At 35.1% G+C, this 21,380-nt stretch overlaps 1 long non-coding RNA gene across 2 annotated transcripts in view; it reads right to left on the bottom strand.

Annotated features, from left to right (window-relative positions):
- The window catches only part of LOC112661770 (uncharacterized), a 114,273-nt gene that overhangs the window by 27,326 nt on the left and 65,567 nt on the right, over positions 1-21,380 (bottom strand). For both annotated transcript variants that reach the window (XR_003137958.3, XR_003137957.3), the window contains exon 2: positions 733-798. This is a non-coding gene — a long non-coding RNA (uncharacterized LOC112661770). The remainder of the gene's footprint in view (positions 1-732; positions 799-21,380) is intronic.

Raw genomic sequence — 21,380 nt, forward strand, 5'->3', positions numbered from 1 at the left:
TTATTAATTTATTCAGGAGAGACACAGAGAGAGTGGCAGAGATATAAACAGAGGGAGAAGCAGGCTTCCCCAGGACCCCGGGATCATGCCCTGAGCAGAAGGCAGATGCTCAACCACTGAGTCACCCAGGCATCCCTGGCACATATTATTTTAAATGTATGTGGACTTTGGTGACATAAATAGTAGATTAACATTTGAGAAATAATTTTCATTCATTAACTCGTTTATTCAATCAAGTGGGGGCTGGGGTAAGGCAGTGGAGAAGAAATACTAGAAGCCAGTGTATTGCGGCTATTCAAATCATCAAGACCTAAGATAAGAAATGGAAATAAGGGACATCTGGGTGCCACAGCTGGTTAAGCATTAGACTTTTGGTTTTGGCTCAGATCACGACTCAGGCTTATGAGATCCAGCTCGTCATCAGGCTCTGCATCCAGTGAGGAGTCTGCTTCAGATTCTCTCTCCCTCTCCTTCTGCCTCTCCCCATTCATGCTCCCTCTCTCTCTCCAAAATAAATAAATAAATAAATCTTAAAAAGAAAAGAAAAGGGACTGAATTAAGATTATTGAGAGGGCCAGAAGAACAACTTTGGTTGAAGTTAGTAACATAAGAGAGAATATTAAAATAATCTGATGACATAAGATTTAAGGTTAGGAGTTTTCAGGAAACAAAGAGTGAAAGATCTGAAAATATAATTGAGGAGCAAAGACAATATATTCCCTCTGGACCTACCGGAATGAAGTCTACTGGTTGAGAGAGTTTTCTGGAAAGCAGTGCTCATAGGAGACAACCAGGTTTCTGTTAATGCAAGAAGATGAAGGGGGTATTTAGTAGGGCAGGAGTGAGGGGAGGTAAAGGAATGGGCCATATGCAGAGCCTGACAGTGGTAAGAGTGAGGAGGTAAAAGGAGACTTGGGATTCTGAGAGTTTTGTGGTGCCTGAAATAATGGGGATAATGGACATAAGACGGGACCTAGCAAATAGCACTAGGGAGTTTAGGTGAAGGTCTAAGCTTCGGGGATGAGGAAAAGGGAGGGCTGGCTAACTTGGACATCTTTTTTTTTTTTTTTTAACAGCCTTATTAAGATAGTTAATATAACATATGTTTTTTACCCATTTAAAATTGTCCACAAGTCATTGGTTTCTTTTCTTTTCTTCTTTTTTTACAGATTTTATTTATTTATTTATTTATTCATGAGAGACCCAGAGAGAGAAGCAGAGACATAGGCAGAGGCAGAAGCAGGCTCCGTGCAGGGAGCCTGATGTGGAACTCGATTCCAGGACCCAGGGATCACGACCCGAGCTGAAGGCAGACCCTCAACCACTGAGCCACCCAGGTGCCCCATTGGTTTCTAACATATTCACAGAGTTGTGCAACAATTACCAAACCTAATTTAGGTATATTTTTATCACCCCCCCCCACACACAAAAAAACCTTAAACCCATTAACATTTACTTTCTATTCTCCCTCCCCACCTCCCCATTCCCAGCCAAAGGCAACTCTAATTTACCTCCTCTATCTGAGGATTTCCCAATTCTGGACATTTCACATAAATAGAATCATAAGATGTATGTGTTTGTACCGGCTTCTTTCACTTAGCAGAATGTTTTCAAGGTTCATCCACACTGTAGCCTGTATCAGTGTTCAATTCCTTTTTATGGTCAAATAAGATTCTATTTTATGGCTATAACACACTTTCATTCTGCATTCATTGGTTGATAGGTTTAGATTGGTTCTACTTTTGTGCTATTATGAATCATGGTGCTATGGAAATTCATGTTCAAATCTTTGTGTGGATGTTTATTCTTATTTGAGGGGGATATATCTGGGAGTTGAATTAATGGGCCACATGGTACCTAAGTTTAGTATTCTTTGGAACTGTCAAACTGTATGATACTGTGACTGCCCCATTTTATATCCTACCAGCTATATGTGAGGTTCTGGGACTATTTTGGCCATTTTTCATGGAGGCAAAGAGGTCTGAAAAGGTATGTCTTAACTCCAGAATGTGAATCCCTTCATGACCACTGAAGTTGGGGTTAAAAATCAAGAAGTGACATCATTTTAGGCCCAATGCCTGGGTTTATAATCTATCCTTAAGGGGAGGAGAAGGGTTTACATCAAATGTAAGGTCACCTCATCCCCTGCTGTTAAACATAAGGCTTTGGAGCAGTTAACTATTACACAGCATAATGTCCTTCCATATTTTCAGTGTCCATAAAGGGGGCCCAGCACCGCAGGTTCATTAGAGCAAACACTTCTAATGTGGTAATCTTGCAAAAATAGCTCTGCCCAACCCTACTTTACAGAAGAGGAATCTGGGGCATAAAGATGTTTCAAACAATGTGTTCAAGCACTGATTGTCATCACTGGTTGTATAATTCCACAATTATTTTCACAATTCATAGCAGTACAAAAACCTTAAAAGCCATTTATTTCAGATAGTCCTAAATAATTTTACTTTAATTTTACTTTTACTTTTAATTTAATTTTACTAAATAATTTTACTTCTGTAAGTTTAGGAGTGACCCTAAGCACTGTAGTTGTCACTGGCAATGGCATAAATGTGCATTGACACAGAAATATACCTTGAAATATGAGAAAGCCTACCATTAAAGTGTTTTTATGCGGCATTAAATTGGGATGATTTAAATAATGGGAATAAAAATTGATCATATTCTTAGTCACAATGAGGAACCACATTTTAAATGCCTTACTTGGACAAGTGGTTATTAAATGTGGTTTGACGTAATGCCATAGGAAGAGAATTAGATAACTAATACCTAAAATGAGTGTGAAAACTGGCCTCTAAATTGTGATTCACCTTTCTTCAAGAGGCTGTAAATTAGTGTACTGTCCTCATCTGAAATTCATCTTTCACACTGAAGTTAAACTATGTTGTTCTTCTCAATGCATAAAAAAAGTCTGAATAGGAAAATATATGCATTACAGTCCTCCTATTTGAGAAGCCAAAGAATATGTTATTTTTATTGTAAAGGAACTTCTCAAAAGTTGTAAGTAATCTAAGTAACTTAAAATAAGGTATTGAGGATACAAATTATGCACATGGATACAATAAATACTATGAAGTTGTCACACATCACTATGTAGAAGAATATTCAATGACAGAAAAATTGTAAAATTATTAAATGAAAAATAAAAGCAGGTAAATTGAGATCGAGAAATATCTTGGTGAAAAAATTTATCTTAAAAGAAGTACACTAGATGGTAACACTGCTTCTCTTTGAGTCTATAGATGAAAGCTGCCCGGTATTTTCTGCCTTTTTGCACATCAGCAATATCAAATTTTCCATAATAATGTACATAAAAGTAAATATCTTTTAAAGATTTAAGATTCCAAAGTATTTTGTCAATATCCAATTAAATATTTTCTGTTTGTTTGGTTAGGTTTACAAAAAAATTTGTCATGTAGATTAACGTTTAGAGAGCAGTACTATTTGTAAAACAAACAAACAAACAAACAAACAAACAAACAAACTTTATCCCTAATAAGATAATGTATGTTGAGTAGAATTAAATAGAAAATCGGAATTGAGAAAGTTTATTTTTTATTTTACAAAATTATAAAATGTAAAATGTTATATGAATTATAATCTCCTGGATTTGCGGAAATGAAACAAATAGATTATTTTTTAGGAAAAATCCAATTTGTAAACCAAAGTGATTGCACTACTGTTTCCTGTACAAACCCTTCACTTCTCTCCAAGCAGAGGATGCTGACAAACTTTTGTGATCCAAGCCTGCCCCCTGGTGTTTGATTCGTATCTGCTGGTGAAAATTCTTACTCTGACTCCGGCAGCGCCCTCTTCAAAAACTGTTCAAAAGTAACCTGTAAGTGAAAATATGATAATCCTGCAGGTAAACTTTCCTATAGTGCCCCAGGGATTTCCGTTGGTGGCTCAAACCCCCCATGTGTGCTCAATGATAAAATACAAAGTAGCATGAGTTATAATGGGACTGTGGAAACCTAAACTACCAAAATAAATTATAAAATATTCTTAATTTGGAAAACAAAGAATTATTGAATTGGCAAAGTTAAAGAAATTCTTTATAGGAGATAATATGATCGATTTGATTCACCAAGTGCCAGAGAAATTGCTTGAGCTTCTTTTTGAAAGTCTATTGGGTCTTGACAATCAAGTAAAGCATACTCACAATGTCAGCCGAAGTATTGTTTTTGTCTAATTCTGAAAAATAAGTACAAGAGGAATTCAAAGAGATGTGAAACGAGGCTATAAAATTAAGAGCTCTTTTGTCAAAAAGACTGACTTAGTCATTAGCCCCTTGCTTTGAGGGAATATCTTGTCATCAATGCTGCCTGGGATTTTATTTTATTTTTTATTTTTTAAAGTTTCTATTTAAACCCTAGTAGGTTAACACACAGTGTAACATTAGTTTCTGGCGTACAATAGAGTGATTCAAAACTTCCATACAACAACCGGTGCTCATCACAACAGTTGCAGCCTGTGATCCCCATCACCTATTTTCCCCATCCTCCTACCCACCTCCCTGAGGGTAACCATCAGTTTTTTCTCTGTAGTTAAGAGTCTGTTTCTTGTTTTGCCTTTCTTTTTTTCCCTACATTCATCTGTTTTGTTTCTTAAGTTCCACACGTGAGTGAAATCATATGATATTTGTCTTTCTCTGATTTATTTCACTTAGCATAGTACTCTCTAGCTCCATGTGTGTTGTTGCAAATGGCAAGCTCTCATTCTTTTTGATGGCTGAGTAATATTCCATTGTACATATACACCAAATCTCCTTTATCCATTCATCAGTTGATGAATACTTGGGCTTTTTCCATAATTTTGCTATTGTTGAATGATGCCGCTATAAACATGGGGGTGCATGTATCCCTCAAATCAGTTTTTTTGTATCCTTTGGCTAAATACCCTGTAGTACAATTGTTGGATCATAGGGTAGTTTTATGTTAAGACAGGAAGACATGTTTCTTCTTCCATAGGTGGCAGTCCTGATACTGACATTGTAAGGAAGCCAGGAAGGCATGTAGTGAGGCTGGTGCCTACAGGCACTCAGTTTAGGTGGCTCAAAAATGGACTGAACAATAACAACAACAACAACAACACCCTGAGGGGTAAAAGTACAAATGCCCAGCCCACACTGATATCACTGTATATCTTTCATGATAACTTTAAGTCTATTTGTGAGGGTCAACATGAACCACACAATTTCATCCTTTTTCTGAAATATTGAAGCCAGACTTAAATTTTGTGATTGTGTCACAAAATGAATTAACCATTATTAGTATTACTCTTCAAAAATACCACAGACAACTTGAGGTCACCTAGAACAGCTAATGTGAGCCATCATTAATAAGATTTGGTTTAGGACTCTTAAAAGTTGTCAGTGAAAGGTCTATATGTTCCTAATATACCAAGAATTTGGCTATTGTGAATAAGACTGCATTTAATAAGGGAGTGCAGATGCTACTTCTAAATCCTGGTTTCACTTCTTTTAGATATACATCCAGAAGTGAGATTGCCAGATCATATGCTAGTTCTATTTTTAGTTTTTTACTGTTTTTCATAATGGCTGCACCATTTTATATTCCCATCAACAGTATATTAAGGTTTCCTTTTCTCCACATTCTTGCTAGCACTTACCTTTTAGTTTTGATAGTCATCCTAACGGTGTCACAGGTGCATGCAGATGTCCCACTCATCAAATTGTATACATTGAGAAGGTGCAAGGTTCTATTTTTTAAGATATATTTATTTATTTAAGAGTGTGTGTGTCTGTGTCTGTGTGTGTATAAGTGGAGGGAGGGACAGAGGAAGAGAATCTCAAGCAGACTCTCCTGTTGAGTGGGAAGCTCATCATGGGGCTTGATCCCAAGACCCGGAGATCAAGACCTGAGCCAAAATCAAGAGTTGGACACTCATCTGACTGAACCATCCACGTGGTACAGGGCTTTGCCTATTGTACCACAATAAAGCTGCTTGAAAAAATATTTCTAAGAAATAAAGCCTGAAGTTCCAACCTCAGAGAAGTGAGGTTAGAACCAAAAGGAAAGCCCCTCTAAATTTTTCCTTCATTTTCTTGAGATCTTTAGCCCTTGTAGTTATCAAAATACCACAACAAACTACTGCTCACATCAGTAACTACAATCAGGGAGAACAAAAGAAAAAAATATATTAGTTCACTACAAGTCACACACAGGATCCCTATGAACTACACATATTGCCATAAATGATAACAAAACAACTGTTCACATAAAATCCAGTGGTATGCAAGATGTAAAAGTCATCTGATATTGTCAGAATTGAAAATAGGGAACAATTTAGTGAATTTTAGGGTTGAAAGTAATTTAAGTATTAAGTTATCCAATCCCACTTCTTTAATGTATATATAAGAAAACAGGCCCTGAACATGTTGGTGGTTTCCAGTCATGGAGACATAAGTAGAGCCAGAAATGAGATGAGAGGTCATCAATAAACCTTCCTGCATCTGCCCACCCTGTCCCTATTCACCTTTGTAAAATAAAAGAAGATCCCACCAATCCATCAAAGGCCTTTTCTTCCTCCTGTGCACTGAACCTGACCTCTCTCTAGATCTTAGATGCTTCAATTGTTGTTTTCCCTCCTTCATCTTTTACCTAGATCCTTCTCCTTTTGTTTTTAAGTCTTCAGTATCTAAAACAAAAGGTCAAATAATCTCTCCCTCCAGCAAGCACACTCCTCCAGGCACTGCGCTGTCTTCCTGACATCTTCATAACCGAATGTCTTGAAAACAATAGTGTATTTTGCTTTTCTTGATATTTTTTTCACCTTCTACCTATTTTTTTTGGTCTAGTACAAAATGTGTCCTCCCTCAGTTTCTTCATTGGTCCAGTGGAGAGTTTTCAGGTGTCACCTCTCTTGACATTCCAGCAAAGTCCAACATTATTATATGATTAGCTGCACCTTTGTAAAAACCTCCACCCTTCAACCTCCACCTTTTCCTGGATTTATCTTTGTTTTTGTTTGTTTGGTTGGTTGTTGTTACTTGTCTCACTGGTTGTTCATTTTCTATCCCATTCCCCTCCTATTCTGGATTACTCATGGTTAGAATTCTTCAAGGTTTGGACCCTGGCTCTTTTCTTCTTATTCTAAGCTCTGTCCCTGGAAATCTGGTCTATACACATGGCTTTAACTACAAAGCACATGCTAACTAGTATTCCCAAGTTCACATCCACCTCTCAGACCCCTCCTCTGAACACCAGACATGTCACTGCAACTGCCTAATTGAAATCTCCTCTTTGATCATTAAAAGACATCTTGTGCTTAAATCATTAATCAATTCTGGGATGCCTGGGTGGCTCAGCATTTGAGCACCTGCCTTCAGCCCAGGGCGTGATCCTGGAGTCCAGGGATGGAGTCCCACATCGGGCTCCCTGCATGGAGCCTGTTTCTCTCTCTGCCTATGTCTATGCCTCTCTCTCTCTCTCCCTTTGTGTGTCTCATGAATAAAGTCTTTAAAAAAAAAAAGCTTTTAAAATATTAATCAATTCTTATTAGTACAATCTGACTCTTACTAAACTCAGAGGACGTTTGTGCTAAGTATCCGCTCACTCTGTGTCTCACTCAGATTAGCATTTTTCCACTATGTGCCCTCCAGGCAAAGGGACTTTGTTTTCTTGAAAATCCCTTTTCTTTGTTTTCTATTTTCTCATTTCCCAGGTAGATTTCTATTTGTCTTTCTAATCTCAGTACCAATGTCACTTCTTTAGGAAAGCTTTGTTTGATCTCAGTTGGTATTGAAAGGACAAACATTATGTTGGTGGATTTTCTAGGTAATTATTTTTTAAATAAAAAATAATAAATATTAAAAGTTTATATTTAATATAGTTTATATTAAAATAAATATAAAAAATATTTTTTAAAGTATTATTTTCCTGACACACAACAGCTTTTTTCTCAGTATAAGAAAAATTGATATTTGTGTGTACTGAATAGTAAATAGACAAATTTTGTTTTTTTTTCTTATTTCCACTTGAAGAGTTACATTTTGTAAAAATGTTTGTAAACTAGTCTTATTTTAATTGTTTTCAGTATAAAAACTTGCCTTGATGACATAGTATAATGTAATGCTAATTACTTATAGAATAGTTAAATGTCAGTATTGAAACCTAATCTTTAGCTGCCATCTTATAGATATGGATGAATGTTCACCAAACGCATTTTGCATTGTGTTGCATTGTACACTGCAACTAATAAGCCAAGGAGCAGACATATATTGGGTGCATGTGCTATTTCTAAACAACACAATCTGAAAAAGATAAATTATCAATATAGTTTAATATTTGCTTATTTTACTAGACTCTTGCATTGTATATATGAAGGGAAGTCAAAGGCATTATAAATTTAATTTGAGTAAAGTTAAGACAATATTTTATGAAAAGGCCTTTAACTTAAGTTGGCCAAAGCAATATTAAATATTTGCTATAAGGAGAATTATAAGAGTTTTATTATCCTGATACTGAAAGTTACTTAATAAAGACTTGTTTCTATTAACTTGAAAGAAAAAAAAAAACCTTTTTTAAAAAGGTTTTATTTATTTATTCATGAGAGACACAGAGAGAGAGGCAGACGCACAGGCAAAGGGAGAAGCAGGCTCCTGGCAAAGGGAGTCCAATGTGGGACTCGATCCCGGAACTGGGATCACGCCCTGAGCTGAAGGCAGACACTCAAACCACTGAGTCACCCAGGCATCCCGGGGAAAAAACAACAACAACAACAACAACAACAACAACAACAACTTTTCTTCCAAGTCATGAATATGAATTATTGAGTAACTATTCTTGATAGCACTTACTGTAGCTGTAATTAAATACTTATTTGTGTCATTGTTTGATCAATGTTTCCATTAGCCTGTAAATGCCATGATGGAGACTACTTTTTATTACTTTTTACTCAACATCTTTCCCTAAAACTAAAGACAGTGTCTGATATTTAAGAAATATTTATTAAATAAATTAAAACGCAAGTTTTTAATCAGAAGTGGATTTTGGTATATATATTGGCATCAAACTTGACCTTGATACTCAGGTTCTGAGAAAAGAGCCATTAGTGATGATTCAGATTTTCATGAGCATTAGACCAACAAATCATTAATTCTTTTTACAGCTGAGAAGTGCTTGGCTCATAGCATGTGTTTAATACATTGCATAATGATTAACAGGAGAAGGTAGTAATCACAGAGGAGATAGAATATTTAATTTCTTTTGTCCTATAAAATATGTTTCTACTTTAGGGATTAAATAAGGAAACATGTCTATCTCAAGTGAAAAAGAAAAAAAAAAGTGTTGGTGAGGATGGAGAGAAATCAAAACCTTTGTGTGTTGCTAGTGATAATACAAAATGGTACTGGTAATGAGGTAAACAGTATGATGATCCCTCAACAAATTAAACATAAAATTGCCATATGATCCAGCAATTCCTATTCTATATAAATAGGCAAAGTAATTCAAAGCAGGGTTAGGACAGATATTTTCACATTAATGTTCATAGCCCTTTGGCAAAAAGGTAGAAACATTTCAAATGCCCATAGACAGATGAATAAATAAATGAAATGTATGCAATACATTCATTCAGAAGAATATTACCCAGTTTTAAAATGGAATGAAATTCTGAGACCTGCTACAACATAGATGGCTCTTTAAAGACATTATGCTAAGAGATAATAGGTGGTAAGAGTGAGGAAAAAAAAGGAATTCTTTTGCACTGTTGATGTGAATGAAACTGATGTAGCCACTCTGGAAAACTGTATGGAGTATCCTCAAAAAGTTAAAAATAGGGCAGCCCTGGTGGTTTAGCAGTTTAGCACTGCCTTCAGCCCAGGGTGTGATCCTGGAGACCCGGGATCATGTCCCATGTCAGTCGGGTTCCCTGCATGGAGCCTGCTGCTTCTCCCTCTGCCTGTGTCTCTCTGCCTCTCTCTCTCTCTCTGTCTCTCATGAATAAATAAATAAAATCTAAAAAAAAAAAAAAAAAAAAAGTAAAAGATAGAAGTACCCTACCATCCAGCAATTGCACTATTAGGTATTTATCCAAAGGATACAAAAGTGCTGATTCAAAGGGACACATGTACCCCAATGTTGCAGCATTATTAACATTTGCCAAAATTTGGAAAGAGCCTAAATGTCCATTGACTGATGAATAAAGAAGTGATATATGCAATGGAATATTATTCAGCAGTCAAAAAAGAATGACAGCTTGCCATTTGCAATGATTTGCCTGTGTGTATCTAATCTCTTGACCTTGCTGGACCTCTCCCTGATAAGTCACTTTTCTCTCCAGGCCCAACTCTTGCCAGGTCCTATTTCTCATTTTGGATACCTAATAGCTTGTTGGTTAAATTATTCAGAAAGGAAAGAAGTAAAGAAAGAAGAGAGTGAATGAGGAAAAGAGGAAGAAACAGAAAGGATTAGAAAGGAAGTAAAGGAAGTAGGAGAGAAAAAAAAATAAAGATGTCAATAGGTTTTAGGATAATACAGCAGAATTTGAATGCAGGAGGCTCTAACTCAAAATTTGGAGCAATTTCTTCTGCGTAGTACCCTTTTGCAGATTACATCTGAGTGTCTATATAGAGTTTTTTTATACGGTTCCAACACAGAAGTATGATTCTTATTTATGATAAATGATTCTCTCTGGAAATTTCTCACCAAACCATGTCAAAGTGTGTGTGTGTGTGTGTGTGTTTGTGTGTGCGCATTGCATACGTAGTTTACCAATATAAAACAAATTACCAATCTAAGTATAAAATGCCATTACAATGCAACTAATCCTAAAGATGTGTGTTGACTAAGTAATATTTTCTAACCAAAATCCATTTTCTCAAAGGGGTGAATTTGAAGATGAAAGATGATAATACAGTGAAAAGAGAAATCAGTAGAAATTACTAAACCTGGTTCCTACCCCTTGCTCTATCCTTGCTTGCATACCAGCTATGTGACTTTTAGCAAGCCACAAACTGTAGGTGTGAGTTTTTGTTCACTCTTTAAAAAAAAAAAAAAACAGAAATGATCTCTGTCTCTCATATACTTGAAAATGTTATGCAATCCCTTATCTTTGTTTGACAACATTTAAAGGGGATATTTCCAAGGATATACACAACACAAGTATGTGACACCTCTGATATGGAATTCAGTAGCAAGAATATGTGAACTTGTGCAACAAAGGAAAGAGTTGACAGGAAAAATGTGTAGCTTCACTTAAAAACAATGAAAATAAATATAATCACTTCATATGAGATTTTAATGTGATTCAGTAGCATTCTTACACTTATAATTAAAAATAGGCACCCAGGATGAGGAATTTAAAAAATTAAAATTATGTTTTTACAAAATTGGCAATGTTAATAAAAGATGTTTTTTAATAAGAGATTTTTGAAGTATATTTTGTAGGCCTCACAAAGTTTTAAATTGTTAAAACTATTTTTTAAAACCAGGCTGGGAACACCATTTTATATTAAATTTTTAAAAAACAAATTAATTCAATGTTTGAGTTACACTTTTATGTGGATAAAAACTCAACAAAATATACCCTCCTATATACCTCAGTGAGGTTTATGGTTCCTCTTTCTTACCTGTTGTTTATTCCTATAAGTAAATGTTTAATTAGGGGCAGGCACCTAAGTGGCTCAATGATTGACTGTCTGCCTTTGGCACAGGTCATAATCCTGGAGTCCTGGGATTCAGTCCCACCTCAGGCTCCACACAGGGAGCCTGTTTCTCCCTCTGCCTGTGTTTCTGCCTCTTTCTGTGTGTCTCTCATGAATAAATAAAATCATTAAATTTTTTTAAAATGTTTACAATTATCTATTTTGGAAAATGGTGTAATAAAAGTCCCTATTTTTTTGTTTCCTGTCTTGAGAAATTCAATCTGGTAGGTGTTACTAATGAAATTTCTCATTTTAGCATATATAAATTTTACAACTGTGTAGTTATTTTATTTGACACATTAAAAAATAGTAAGAGGATATCATAATGGTACATACATTCCAAGCTACTTGTACTTGTTTTCACCTTAGGCTTCCCTGAAGACTGGCATGTGGTTCATCGAGTGGTCTGAACTACATGTGGATAGCCATGCTTTTCTTCATCCATGCCAGTTCCTCTATCTGATCACATCAAGTAGTCAACCAACTCCACGTAGACATTTATTTTACATTTTATTTTCACTTACTGCATTATATGTATTTCTATAAACTTCCATAATATTTTTGGACTAGGCCAGTGAATACATGTTAATTAACGAACTACTTAATAAAATAATATTTTCCCATCCTGTGCTCTTTGGAGTGGATTTTGTTGTCCAGTATCTATGTCCTGAATGACAGCACTGCTGATTTATGGGTTGATTGCAGGTGGTCAGAGATTTTTTTCCTTATTTCATCAATAACTACTTTAGATGTATCTTCTGGGCCCTGGGGAAATATGTGACAGTAATAATAGTTTACTAGCTCTTGAAAAATCTATATTAGTTACAACCCAAAAGCATCCCCACCAGCTGGAAATATCAGAACACACATTATTTTGAGCTTATATAATTGAGCTAGGTGGATGAATCTTGCTATAGAGGTAACAAGGTGATAGAAGACATCCTTGTCTTTCATTATTAATGAAATACCTTCACAGATCTATCAGAATAAAACCAATGGTTTAAATCATTAGGATGTATGAGCTCTCTCATACTCCCTCATACTGTCTCATACAGGAGCAAATACTCCTGTACAGATGGTGTCCCCTTTCTCTTCTCTACCTTCTGTATTTCTCTCCCTCTCCCCTAACCACCTTCCTTGTATGCAGAAACAGTTAGTGGGGGTTGTTCCATGACAGTTGCCACAGTGAATGGTTACCCAGAAGAGAAGCAAAATAATCCTTAAGGTCAATGGCACCTTTCCATCCTTTTGCAGGCTTTCAGGCACATGCATACATAGTGTCTGTCACACATGGGAACCCAGTAACTCTGCTCTTTTTAAAGAGATGTAGATGGGAAGTGGAGAAAAGGGCTATGTAGTCCTGGCCTTTACACTGTTTTGTTGTTGCTGTTGCTATTGTTATTGTTTTGTTGTTGTTGTCGTTGTTGTTGTTTTGAAACTAAAGACTATAGAGAAGGAAATATATTTGTGTAAAGAAGCAGAAAACATCAAAGAATTCATTTTGGCCTTTACCTAGCTACACTTCTACATGTATTCTCAACACTCCAAGCTCAAGGAAATCAGACAGATGTGATCCACCTCTTGAACATGCTGACTTATTTTCTACTGCATCTAAAATTATCTACATCTTGATTAGCTATGTTATATAATTGATATTGTTGGTGTTTTTTCTATGTCATACTACACATCTTAGAATACACATTACATACCTTTTCAACTCATCAAAATATTTTTTTAACAGAAATGTTAAAAAGAGGTTACTAAAAATGCTCTATAGTGTGCAGCAAAGTAACTGCATATTTTGAGGTAACTTAATGAAAAGTACAATAGTGAAAGGTCTATAACAAAATTTTATTACCTTCTAAGTCCTTCTTAATATGCTATAGACACATCTTGATACTTGGTAACTAATCTTCAGGATCCTCATTGGGCTCCCTTGCATTTCCATTAAGAACAAGAAAACTATAATTTAATAATCCCCAATTTTCTCCTTCCTCTTTTTTGAATCCCTAAGTGACCAAGAAAAGAGTATTTTTTAGATGGCTTCCTCTTTGGATTAAAGGAGGTAAATTTGGGCGATGTTTTTGAAATGTGGACATTGATTTCACAATACAAGTGTCACATGCAAGGAGCAGAGTATGAATATTTATTTGTCCTCATCTGCTCAGCCAGCAGTGCTGACAACCCTCTCTTCTGAAGTTACCAGAGCCAACACCTAGGTGGATTCCTAGAGGGATAGAGTTGGCAATGACATTGTTCAGACACACTGACATGTAAAATGAGTGTGACAACAACTTAAGCATTTCAGCCCATGGTGGAATTACCATCAAGGTGGCCTAGAAATAGAAATTTCCCAATTATGTTCTATTAAGCACTTTATGTTCTCTTTTCTACTTAGCTTGTGAAACTCAAAAATGCTTGATCTGCTTAATATTTTAGATTATACTGATGATAGAATGATAAATAGGCCTAATTTTGCCAACATAGCATATGGTGACTGTTGAGATTGTTTCATGTGTGTGTTCTTAATTTTCTTAATGAGCCCCTGTGCCTCATGGGAGTAAATTGACTATTATTTATATTGTTTTCGGATGCCCAGAGGCTTAAATGTGATTCATCTGGGGAAGAAGAGCTTACTTTTTTTTTTTTTTTCTTCAAACAGAGCATAAAAAGAGGTGAGATAAAATGTAGGTCATTGAATTGAAAATAGGATTGATATTAGTAACTTGACATCTCACTAAAAAAGCAGGGAGACATGAACTCCAAAGAATGGCATTGTGTCAATGTCTTAGTCATTTTATGCTGCTATAACAGTGCCACTGCCTGGAAAGTTTATAAACAACAGAAATTTATTTCTTAAAGTTCCGGAGGCTGGGAAATCCAAGGTCAAGGAGCCAGTATGTTTGTACTGTGGTGAGGACTCTTCCTGGTTCATAGCTGGTGCTTTATTGCTGTGTTCTCACATGGAGGAAGGGGCTAAGGCTCTGAATCCTCTTAAAAGGCTCTAATCTGTTCATGACAGCAGAGCCTCTCAAAGACCACATCTTCTAATACCATCACACTAGGCATTAGGATTTTAACACATGAATTTTAGGAGGACATATTCAGTCCATAGCAATCAATATGGCGATATTTAAGAAACTCTACCTTCCATACCATTAGGAAAATGTTTCTCTGACAAAACAGTGCACAGAAAGGGAATACATCTCAAAAAGGAAAATAAAAAATTTCTATGTAGGTGTGACTCCTAAACCTATAGATCTACCTAAAAGAAATATGGTCACTGACCAGATCAATGGGAACAATTTTCTTTGACATTTCCTAATAATATATGAGATCCCCAGAAGAGATGAGTATACTCAGACTTGCTGAGATGGCAGTGGATCTGTATACCAAGAAGATAAAGAAGGCTGAACATGTGAACAGACATGGAACAGGTCATTTAAGTAGTTCCCAATGGAAACCAGTAAGTCATGGCCATGGTGGTTGGCCTTAAATTCTTTTCCTTGTAAATGACTTTAGGAAATCCTTTCTTTGGGACATCTAAAGACTGTGAGACTTGTGATACTGCAATTTGCTTAAGAAATGTGCTGGGCATATGATTCATAGATTATTATTTGGGTGTGTCAAAGCAATATATTTTCTTTATTTATATATCTGAATTTAATTTCTGACTTGCAGCCTCTGTTTCCCTAGTATGAATTCCTTAAACTAGCTCATTATAATTCTTCCATTTGTCCTTTTCTGTGAATTCCTAGATCAAATCAGAATTGTCTGTCAGTAGCAGGCTGGCTCACAACTCCATATTGATCTGTCCTTCCCCTCTCCCAGTTTTTCCCTAACCCTCACAGTTTACAAGTCTCCAGTTGCCAAAAAAAAAAAAAAAAAAAGGCAAGTTCTTCTAGGTGGATTGTTCATCACTGGGGGTAGGAAGGGAGAGGCCTGCTTCTTGTTCTCTTTTACTTTTTGGCAGGAACAACACTGGAGCTCACTTGTTAGTACACATTTGGTTCCCTGGCAACTCCTTGGCAATGCCTCTGAGGTTCCAGGCTTTTTGTAGGAGTTTTAATTGCATCATGAACAACCCTATATTCTTACTGACTTAAAACAACACAAACATTTATTTTTTTCACAAATGTGTAGAGTCAACCAGAACAGCCCAGCTACAGGAGATATGGTAAGTTCAAGTCTGCTCCAATGGGTGCCAGTGCCTAGCAGCTCAATGGGATCTACTCTTCTCATAGTGGATGGCAGAACTCCAGGAGGAGAATAAAAAACACATGGCAGCCCTTAGGGTCTTCTCACTGGGTCACTATCTCTTCCTTTCCTATTCATTCACCAAAGCAGCCGTATGGTCAAGCACAGCTGAAATGGTGTGATAAAGTACGTTCCACATCCAGTGAAGTATGGCAAAAAAAAGTAGATAAACACCACAATATAAAAGTCAGATTCAATTGTCTTTTCTCTATCCACCTCACTTTTAAATTTAAACTCAATTTAGAAGTAAAACTGAGTCAAATGGGTAGCAGATCAAAATATTATCTTTTCTTATAGATAATACTTATTGGAGGAATCAACATGACTCTAGGCAAAATTGGACTTCCAACTATGCAACTCCAATGATATTATTCACCTACCTAAAAATTTAGAGCCAGCAATCGTGATCTTGAAATGAGGAAGAAGATATGAGACAGACATGGCTAAAACAGAAGGAACCCAGAATGAGATTCACACTCAGAGACAAGCTCTAATTCTCAGTGTCTCACCCAGACATGGTCTGTATACCATTTCTTTTTGAGAAAGAAGAGAGGTAGGAAAAGTCTATATTTATTCATCCCACATTCCTAGGAAGTATTGGAAGTTTCCAACTCACTTTAGAATTATAAGTGGGGGATACATATTTTGCTCTAATGTATCTCTCTTCTGATTCTCATCATGGCTCCCATTCTGCTTGGATGCAAGTCTTTTCAACCTGCCTTGGAGATCCTCTCACTGTTGCCTCAGCTTGTTTTGCAATCTTCTTGGATCCCTCTCGTCTCTCAATTCACAGCATAAATGAAGAATCTCCACCCACGATGAACCATGTGGGAGGGAAAGAAAGAACTGTACACTAATCATAGAATTTCTGGTTTCTACACATCTATCAGTTTCTTGATTCAAACAGTCCTGAAATGGGTCTGAGCAACAGTGAAGCACAAATTCACTCTTTATCTCATATCCCCCAGACAACAGGATGGGCTCAAATATTTGCTTCACTCTTCTCTGTAGGGTTTATTCCAGGCTTGGGGAAAATAAAATATGTTTCCCACCTCCTTTATTTCTCAATTCTCTTGTCCTCTGGGATAGAATACACCATTGTGTCAGTTTGTACAAAACCGTACAGCTTATGCAAATCTGCATAAGCTCATCCCCAGGTTGGTGTGTTTTCAATTTAGGATTTAATATCAGGCAGCTTTGCTTTTAGGGCAATATTCATAGTTTCCCTACACAGTGAAAGAGTAGAATATAATAAAGGGAAATAGGTAGTAATTAATTCTCCATCAGTACAATACTTAGAATTCTGACACCAGGAAGCCATACATATTACAGTCATTCATTTATTTATTTTTTTCATTTTGTAAATATTCCTTGACTTTCTTCTATGTTTCCAGCACTCTGGTAAAGATTGAATATTCCATAACAATCAAGAGAGGGATGTACCTCATCCTCACTTACTTATAATTTACTGGGTTATTGATTTTTCTCTTCTTTTCAATTAAATATATTTTCCCAATGATTGTAAGAATTATTTTTTTAAGATTTAAAAAAAAATTTTAACTAAATGTTTTTAAATGGGGAATAGCAGGCTTTTCTTAACTTTGTGATATTTCAAACAAGAAGTGTATGTCAAATTCCTGTTAAGATGATACAGAATTTGTATCTTAAATTTTTATCTGGTGTATTTAAATGGCTGCAATCGTTAAAACATCAATAACAAAAACAACAAAAAAATCTCACAAAACAAAATGACAAAAAACAACAAAACAAAACAATATACATGAGTCCACTCTACTTAGACAAGTGAATGTGCAATATGTAGAAAATAAATTCATGTGGTATATTAATATGTTAATGCATGTTGTTTCTAGTAAATCTACAAATAACCCTATATAGTTTTGAAATGTTGCTTTATCTCAGAATTTTCTGAGGATTCTACTTTATTTTGTCTTCCACAGCTGTATCACATCCTAAGCAACTCTCATATTCAGAATTTTTTCTTACTTTTTCTTACTTATTAGACTGTACTTTTCACTAAAGGAAGACAATGGGGTTACTTTAGGATATAGCCTCAGTAATTCTGGTATGTGAGTAATGCTATGTGAAGTCTAACTTTTAAAATATCTTCACTAATTTTCCTCTTCAGTTAAAAAAAATCTGGCCTTTTAAGAGCACCTTAAATGAAACTTCCAACAGAAATGTATGACCATTAAAAAAAAAAAAAGAAATGTATGACCATGCTACATATTTATTAAATTTTGAATCATTTTCAATACCCACTATTGGATATCAGACTTTTCCTTATTCAACTCCTTCCTCCCCACCAACTAATAGACATTGACACCCTGCCTAGAACTTGATAACCTCCCAATTTGGGAGCTGGATTTTGTTTCCTGCTTCCTCAGCAGCTGGCTGAGACCCAGATACAGTATTGAATCCCTCTAGCTCTAAAACATTTATCAACAAGACTAGCAACACAGGCAGTAAGTATTGCTTGTCAAACTTCCTTGGAATTAATCATATAAATTAAAAACCAAAAACTTTACTTTTCTTTCCATGACTTAAAGTAGGCTTAGAAGAAGGTAGTATGGCATATGTTTGGCAATAAGAACAACTATAGGATAACAATTATACTGTAGGATTGAGTCTTCTCTTCAAAATTAAGTCATTAATAGTATATTTTTTTCTGTTTATAGGTGATGAGCATAAAGGTCAAAGAGATCTTAAAAGTTTTCTGAGGCTATAAAGCTAGCTAGCAATGAGCAGATCAATTATTCAAATCCATGTGTCCATTTTTTTTTTCTCTTTGAACTTATAGCACTTTACATACTGAAATCTTTACATCAGCCAAAGGTAGCAAAGTTGGTAGTTTTAAATAAAAACAGAAAAACATGTATATTTTGTTATAGAGAGTAAATCCAATAGCAGAGCTACAAAATCTGCCAGCATCTCTTTTGTGCTCTCTGCAAAACATACATTAGAAGTTCTCATCCATAAAATTTTATTCCCTTGAAAAAAAACTTTGCACTTATTACTATAAACCTCTATGACTAAAGTTAATTGTTCACACTTTCACCATCTATCCCAGGTTTTTTAGAAGATATTTCTGAATATCATTTAAAAAGCAATCAAATGATAGTTCTAATTCCAAAAATTGCAGGATATCATGTATCAGACTACTCAACTTTAAAACTATTCACAAATATAAGAAAAAAAACCCAGATATTTGAAGACCGTGGAGACAAAACAAGAATGAGCAAAAGCTACATGAGATTTGGCCCTTGAAAAAGAGAATGGCAATGGTGAGACTGTCATTTATACATTCTTTTCCCCTAAGGGACACCAAAGTCCTCCCAGCACCAAACACTGTTATTTTGGATTGAGGTATCAGGATATAGGTCTGGGGCTAGAATGACTTGAAAATGAGGGAAGAAGTCCCAGAAAGAAAGTCAGTCACAGTAGAGAGGAGCCTGAATATCTAAGTAAAATCTGCATGTAAACTCTTCTCGACTTCTTGGCTGACCCTGGACTGAATATGTACAGAAGAATCGAGTAATAATCAAACAAATCCATTATAACCCAAACTAGAAAGTGAAAATGAAGTACAAAGATTTATTCTGTTGCCCATCAAAAAGAGATAAAATTTCAAATAAAGGGTCCTGCTAAATAAGAAGATCTCAGATAAATCTCAGCCTTTTCATTAAAAAACAAGAAAGGTTATATGGTAGAAAAATACTGTGTGCTAAAATTAAAAGATTTGCAGTGAACTTGAAAAAGATATAGTCTATCAAAATATAAAACCAAGCTTCCAGAAGAGAAGTGACAAGTCTCTTACCAATGATTCAGTAATTGAAAAAGCAAACTATACCAAAAATTAACACTCTTCAGAGGAAAATAACAGAATCTAGAGTCTCTAAAAATATTAAAGGCAGTATTACTTATGCAATAACAAAATCTGGACATGCCAAGAATGAGAAAAAAGTGACACATAGTCCAGACACAAATCAATCAGTATAAAGGGACCCTGAGATAACACACATGTTAGAATTAGATGACAAGCAATTTAAACCAACTATTATATAAATGTCAAGATATAAAGGAAGTATTGGTCATAATTATTTAATGAAGAGGGAATCTCAAGGGATAATAAAAAACCTCAAAGAACTTTAAAGGAAAGGACAATCAATATACACAACAAAATAAATAAATAAATATACTGGATAATCAATTGATAGAGCTTCCAATGTCTAAAGTTAAAACAATTTAGGCAACAAAATAAATAAAGTAGTATTAGATTACAATCTAAAGTATGAAATACATATCCATGGGTCCAAGCTGATATGAATAAATGATTGAATAAACACATGGGAGAAAAGTAAGAAATCTCTCATGAAGAAGTATTCCAAATAGTTTATGTAGACACTCCACTCTAAAGCAAAAGCATAACTCACAGAGAGTTATGCTGCGCACACAGAGATTTCCCTCAAATAGTATAGAATTGGAGGCAAAGTATAACTTACAGTGAAGTCTGGCAAATGCTACTTTGGGTGGGTACTAGGTGATTGAAGTCAATATCAGTATTCATAAATCATTTTTATCATATATTCTTGATAGGATAAAAATAACACCTCATTTCTGAAATTTTCCTTTCCAAAATCCATAGCTTCAATCTATTCATGAGAAAAACATTACATAAATTCTAGTAATGGGCATGCTCCAGTAAAACTAATCAGTATTCCTCAAAACTGTCAAAGCCAACAAAAACAAGATAAAATCTGAGAAACTGTTAGCCCAGAGAAGCCTAAGGACACATGATAGTTACACATATTACAGTATACTGGGTGACATCCTGGAAAAGAAAAAAAATATTAGGTGAAAACTAAGGAAATCAGAATAAAGTATTGATTTTAGCAAATAATAATAAATTAATACTGGTTAATTATTTGTTACATATGTACCATAGTAATCTGACATGTAAATAGTAGGAGAAACTGTGAAAAGTTGTATAGGAACTCCTTGTACTATATTTTCAATTTGCATTTATAAGTCTAAAGCCGCTTAAAAAAGTATGGTTCATTAAAAATATATTGTATAAAGTTTACAGAGGAAAGGATCAATGAATTTAAAGAACTTCAAGAGAAATTAATCTTAAAAATCAAGAAAATAATTTTTTAAATATAGCTTTGATGACTTATCAGACAATATCAACATATCTGGTATACATGTAATTAGATTCCACAAAAGAAAAAAAAGAATAAAGAAAAATTTTAATGATGTAACAGCCAAAAGTACTTTAGGTTTGGAGAAAAGCACTAACCTGCCGACATGGGAAGCTTCGCAAACTCCAAAACAAGAACAATAAAAACTATATGTAGATGAACCAAATTAAGCCACATACCTCTAAATAATTAATATGATAAAACAAGAAATCACAATTGAA

Source organism: Canis lupus, chromosome 31, assembly GCF_003254725.2.
Source record: "Canis lupus dingo isolate Sandy chromosome 31, ASM325472v2, whole genome shotgun sequence".
Lineage (NCBI taxonomy): Eukaryota > Metazoa > Chordata > Mammalia > Carnivora > Canidae > Canis > Canis lupus.